Source organism: Pinus tabuliformis, chromosome 4_1 (assembly GCF_031772625.1).
Source record: "Pinus tabuliformis cultivar Carrire ecotype Pingquan chromosome 4_1, CPIR1, whole genome shotgun sequence".
Taxonomy (NCBI): Eukaryota; Viridiplantae; Streptophyta; class Pinopsida; order Pinales; family Pinaceae; genus Pinus; species Pinus tabuliformis.
The window spans coordinates 619,730,609-619,737,509 of NC_142303.1; the positions used below are offsets into that span (position 1 = coordinate 619,730,609).

General features: G+C 35.7%; 1 pseudogene; it reads right to left on the reverse strand.

The window, feature by feature from the left end:
* Positions 1 to 5,788, reverse strand: part of LOC149177541 (serine carboxypeptidase-like 50) — a 30,186-nt pseudogene extending 24,398 nt beyond the window's left edge.
* Positions 5,789 to 6,901: the final 1,113 nt, after the last annotated feature.

The following is a 6,901-nucleotide window of genomic DNA, read 5'->3' on the forward strand; positions in this document are numbered from 1 at the left end:
GTTGATGTAGACATTAAATTTGTACCAGAAAAAGAACCACTAGGGAATAAAAGATACAACGATATCTCTAAGCACATTCTGGGTCCTTCCTAGTCTTCATGGGAGAAAGAAAGCATGTCTCCTATACTTGGGAAGTTACCAGGCCATCATGGAGAAGGGAAAGTGGGGCTGAGAATTTGCAATCAAGTTTGAGCTACAAGCCAAGCAACCAACCAGATTCATGGAAATCTCTTGATAAATATGGGCAATGGCCCTTTCTTCCACATAGCTCTCTCAGATAGACATCTCCTATCAACTCCTCTATTTCTCTAGATTGAGTAGCTCTATGACAAGACTATATTAAAAAAGTAATAGCCATTCATTGCCATCAATATATTCTTCTAATCTTAAATCATTTTATCTAGTTTGTTCAACTAGGTAGTTGTCTTCTCTATTTGGGCTCTAGCGTACTAGGATTTTTCAGTGTTTGGGTGAGTACGCATCATCCAAAAGTGCATACAAGGTGAGGTATATGTTAGTGCAATGACATTTCCATGTGTGCATATAAGCGAGGGGGCTAAAGATGATGGTGAGTAATCTGACAGAGAGACCCATGGTTTGCAGATAAGGGAAAGACCTTGGAGTGCAGAAAGATATACACGTCATATGCTCGTTTATGAAGTGATGGCATTGATACTATCTACTATGATGAGAGTTTCCAGCCATACGTTTGGATCCACATTCCCAATGACTTCACCAAGATGGTGAAACAACAGTATATTAGCTTTGAGGATTTAAGAGATTACTTTGAGATCAAGATTTACAAAGAGCTAGGGAGAGGCAGTTTTCTGTATACAAGAATCCTAGGTTAGATTTGTGTTGAGGATAAACAAATGGTTTACATCATCTTCTTGTATGGATAGTGATGCATATCAATGTGTTTTTCTTTGTTATATCCACTAGCTAAAGAGGAAGATTATGTGTTTAGAACACAAGGGACACCTCCCCAGGATGTAGGGTTGAGGTTTTTCAATGCATTATGGAATGTCTCTGCACCTGTGACATTTTATGTCACAAATGGGAATGCATATTTTTTCTTTTAAATCATATGTATTTCATATTTGGATGCTCTTGCTACAGTTTAGATATATAAATTTTTCTTTTGTGCATAAAATTGTCCAGATATTTTTGTGATTGAGGTTATGTGCTTCTCCATGTTTCTATTCATGATTTCCATGCCGAATTTCATTCTCCCAATAATTATGCAGAAGTATTTGAATATGATGCTACACAAGAGCCTCCATCTATGATGGATGTAGAAGTCTTCGACTTTAAAGGGCCTTTTGCGGAGGCTACATCTCTAGGGTATGCCAAGATCAATTTTCTAAAATTTACTTCACAGTGATTGACTAGTTTGTGGATTCCACTTCAAGGAAGACTAACAAAAGCTTGCTAATGAAAGTTATACCTTACGATATTTTTGACAAATACAGAGGGTCTTGATGTGGTTACTCAGTACATAACAAAGATGGAAAATGAAGTTGGAAAAAATGTATTCATCATGTGACATTAAAATCTCAAGTAGATATCTGTCTTTTCCTTGGCATAGTATAGCTCACTGGATTTCTCTATTTGTCTGGACATCATGAGAATGAGAAATAATTGTATGCAGACTTCTCGACACTCACCTTAGACAAATTCAACATTCCATAAGCTATTTTGACTTCCAAGCGAGGAATTTTTGGTTAATGATTTTTCATGCTACTTGAAATGCAAAATGCCTCTTAAGGTATCTATGCCTTAGATACATTTGCATGATTTACTGCAAGTAACAGACTAGAACATAGAGGTCTCAAGTGAATTTATGTTTTGCAGGGTAACTTATTCTTATCTGCAAGGATGTTAGGTTTCTATGAAAATCTCTTTGGACATAAAACCAAATTCTCCTTCCTGTTGGAAGATATAGAGGAAATAGTGGAGTCACCTCCTTCCTTAGCATCAATGGGTAGTCCATCTCTGGCCATGTTCCTTCGTAGAGGCAGAAACCTTGATGCTAGCCATGGTGCAAAGTACATAGATGACAAAGGAAAACTCATGTTCCATTTTCAATCCTTTGTTTCCTACAATGTTCCATGAAAGTACACAATAAGTTATTTTCTCATCAGAACTGTCATACATTGTCTTATGTCACTTTTAAAAATGGAAAAAGTAGTATCGGATCACCAAAAGAGGATTGATCTACATGAATTACAATGAAGAAAATTGAAAAGAAAGAGTGGATGTGCATGGATTTGCGAGAAGCTAGTTTCACATTTGAAAAAAACTTGAAATGTCTTTCTTTCGCATTCATGAGAAACTATGATTTATATGTCAAACAAGACAATCATTGAACTATGGAGGAATAGGGCACTTAGTCTTGCACAAAAGATGAAAATAGTAGAGGATGAAGAACCAACAGATTCAGGGGATCTTCAAAACAATGATTTTGGATACTTTTTAGTTGTCAAGGATTCAGGAATCCAACATGACCAAGGTCCATTCACAAACATTACCTTTCAGTGTAAGTATCTCAATTCTAAGGTATTTCTATGTTTGCATTCCTGCCAGGTTATTGCTAAGATCCTTACACTGTTTTGGACAAACTATAGTGTCAATGATTTTTTGGTAAGAGCATGCTACAGAACTAATATTAAAATACAATGAAACTCAACAGCCTGTGGGAAGTGGCTCTTACTAATTTAGTCATTACTTGTGGCTCATAAAGACATCCCTACTAAAATTATTTTTCAATTCCTAATAACAGGTAGAGTCACTCATGGAGTTATATGATGGCGGTTTCTTAGACAGAGATAATGGAGAAATATGGTTCTCTAAACTATGGAACAATTTCATGGAAAATTTAAAACAAATAGTATACCGGAGACATATCTGGTAGAAGTTTAATGGAAGTGTTTCTAGGTTTGGTGTTGAGATCACAAGTATCCACCAAAAGTTAAAGCTTGATAATGGAAATGGCTGAATTATTAACGAAGTTCTTATCCTTCATGATGTGCCTTTTGGAGACCATTTTCAGGTGCTTCCTCATCTCTTTGATTATACCCATTACAATTTATTGTACATGGATATTTTGAATAGAAAGTGGATTTGTTGTTTCATTTTCTTTATTTTACCAATTTGCATAGCATCTTCAGTTTGCAAGGAAATGTGACTTATTTTTTGAATGTGTATAGCTCCAAGTAAGAGAACTTGAGAATCTAGTCTCTGCATTAGAAGCATGTAATGTCAAAGTATTTGTGGACATTACATGGCTTAAGAGCACCACATCTCAAAAGAGGATCACAAAAAACATTGTCGAAAAGTTCACTGACCATTTGAAAGAGACTCAATGTTTGGTGGAGGAGGAGATTCTTACCCAAGAAAAAAAAACAGTAGCCACATGTTAAACAACGAAAACATTTTTTTTAGAGTATCTGATATTAGTCTTACTGGTGCAGAACATGGAACATGGAACATATGACTTTCAAACATGACACAGAGATATGGGTTTGCACTATAGAATTTGCTTGCCTTTTGATTGGATCGGATTGGCCATGGCACACAATTTCCACGGTTTAATTTTTGTTCATACAATAGATTTTATAAAAGTGTGGAGGAAAAAATACGTTTGGCCTAGTTGACGATGGAAATGCAACAATTCATATTCAATTTAATCATTATTTTTGTTACTTAATTGACCAACCTTCATATTCTGATGTGAAAAGAAACATATCAACATCAATATAACACTACATTCTAGATTCCATTCGTAATAATATTGCATGTTCAATGAGGACATTGAACATTCTATGGTAAACTACCAGGAAAATCTCAATGCCCTCAATTTTAATAAACAATATTGCAACATTTTAAAAGCAAGATTAAATTGTAGAGGAAGCCATATCATGTGGAGCCAAACAAAGGGATAATGATTCAAAAGAAAATTCATGATAACTGAATTAACAAAATCTAGCATTTCAGGACACCAGCGTTCATGCCCAAATTAGTATCTAACAACTTATTTATATTTTGTAAGTGTTGTACATATTAGGGTGGAGATAAGACACCCAATTCATGACTTTGATTTTTTCAAAATACAATTTAAAATCAGGCCATGTCAAAGTTGCACTACTTAGAAAACCTGCAACTAGATAGTTGGTCTGCAATCCATTTCTCAACCATCTTCTGAGAATGACGTCCTTGATTAGCTGAAACCTCATGACCAGCCTCTAAAAAAACATAATGTGTCAGTTTTTTATAACCCCTCCAATGCCCAGAAACCTTATCGTTCACAACCCATATACTCCTTCATGTGTTAAAAAACTCATTGGTTCCATACCAATTCATTGTTCTCATCCATTCTATATTGCTGACAACTCCATCTTGGATATCATAATGGCCCTGATACAACAAAACAAGAACCTCTTCCAGTACCTTCTCCACCTTCCATTTCACACTCTTCATTATATCATTTGCCATAATTCTACGGACCCTGGGATTACAGGGTACCCACTCCACACCTTTTTCGGCATTCAGTGCCCCCTTCACTGATCTCTGGTTCAAGAAATTTGCAAGGAAGTCCTTTCCATCAGGAGAGCAGTGGTAAGGAACACACCTCCTCACATCCAAAGGAGTTGCAATGCCACTCACATTCTGAATCCAGTCCAACAAATATTTCCTAGCCTTGTAGGCCTCAAACCACTCTTGTTTATGCATGAATTCCAAAATCCGTTTTTCCATTTCCTCCACATGGGTTTTCTGGTTTCCATGAATCAGCCCAAACTGGTATGCAACACTGGCATAGGTTTGCACCTGAATTTTTGGGTCTGTTAGCCCATTGCCAATCAGAAGCCCACCAAGACGGAATGGAAGTTTTGAGCCACCATAACTGAATGAACCCAATTATGCATTCTCCATTGAATTCTTTTTAGATTTCATTAAAATACAATGACCCAAAGCAGGAACATACTTACTTGCATAGCTCTCACCCACCACAAACAAAAGGCGGTTACTGAATTCTAGAACTAAGCTGTAAAACTCCTCCAAAGCGGTATATAGATTATTTGGAACTTGGTTATGGTCGATAGGGATGTCCTTGTCCTTCTCTGCTATGTTGTAGCCTGAACCCACTGGACTATCAATGATTAAAACACCGAATTTATGGTTCCATGGTGAGAACTAAGCTGTAAAACTCCTCCAAAGCAGTATAGAGATGCTCTGCAACCTGTTTATGGTCAGTAGGGATGTCATTGTCCTTCTTTGCTATGTTGTAGCCTGAACCCACTGGACTATAAATGAATAAAACACTGAATTTATGGTTCCATGGTGAGTCATTTTGATAGAGTTTGAGATCTGAAGAGATTCTCTAGGGCCCCAATTTGTACAAATTACCATTCATGCTTGAGCAGCTCATGCCCCTTGCAGCCATAGAATTATTGTTGTCTCTGCAATAGGAATATTAGGCTCTATTGCCTCATAAAATGCGTAGAACAATCTTTCTTCGGAGCATGCCTTCACATTTAAATACCCATATCTCCATGGCAATGCTTCCTCTAGCTTCTGTCATCTCCAAATACTCGGCCACACAACGAAGATTGCATATCTGTAAGTTCTTTGCACTCAGGCACACAATGAAGATTCCATATCTGTAAGTTCTTTGCACTCGACCACACAACGAAGGTTGCATATCTTTAACTTCCTTGCATTTGGCATCGGAAGGAAACCAGTCCTGCGGTGCAATAAAGACTATTGTTCGGGAGGAAGATGTATGCATTAACTGGTCCTACGGTGCAATAAAGATTGTTTCTAGGGAGGAGGATGTATGCATTTTGGCAGCAGTCACGTAACTATTTTCCTAACTATACCTATAACTATTAATCCAAGGACACAATTTTTTTTAATCGTCTAACATCTGATCGACTGCTCCAAACAAGGACACCGTGGCAATTTGGGGAACTGGTTTCAAAGAGGAACGCCTCACAGTGTAATTACTAGTCTAATTAACTTCAAAACCATTGTTTATACCATGGCCAATATATCCACTACTATTCTAGTTAACACCAATACTATTTCTTATAACATGACCAAGCTATCCATTATATTATTTAGAGAAAAAAAAAAACTTTAAAATGTGGAGATGAAGCTTATAAACCAAAATTCAGGGAGGAAGGTCATACATAAATACAATATAAATAATAATGTTACATGTATTTTAAAGTTTTTCTCTTACTAAGAATATTTGTTTGGAGGTATACTTGTTCTTAAAAATATTTGTTTGAATATATGTGTGTGTGTGTGTGTGTTTAATGAATAAAAAGTTATAATTTTTTTATTTTTTTTAATATTTACTTAGTTTAAAAGAAAAATTATTTTTCAATAAATTCTATTTCCAAAATTTTAGTTATGTTGATAGACATGTTTATTTTGGAATGAGACTTTCATAGTTTTAGTTTAATTATCAATAATTGTTAGGTGGATGGTAAAGATTTAACCTCCATAAAGTATTTTAGAATATTTTTAGTAGTATACAAAAATCAAAGGTTGGGATTTTTTTTTTTGTAAGTTAATTGTGTTTCCTCCAAAAATAAAATTACATCATTAACATCAATTGTTCAAGAAATACTACCCTCACGCTGCCATACTGGAAACTAGATTTGTTGGACAATATATGATAGTTCTGATTTTTTTACAAAACACCACAAATATTGGTTGAACATAAAAGACTATTGAACCAGAAAGTAAACTACCATCAAAATTCCAAAGCATGATATCCATATCAAGAGTCTAATGGTGTAACTGGAACCGACTCTTTCGCACTCATACCAGGAGGAACTGAAGGCTTGAATTCACATTGAATATATTTCTCCATGTGAGATACTCGAGCTTC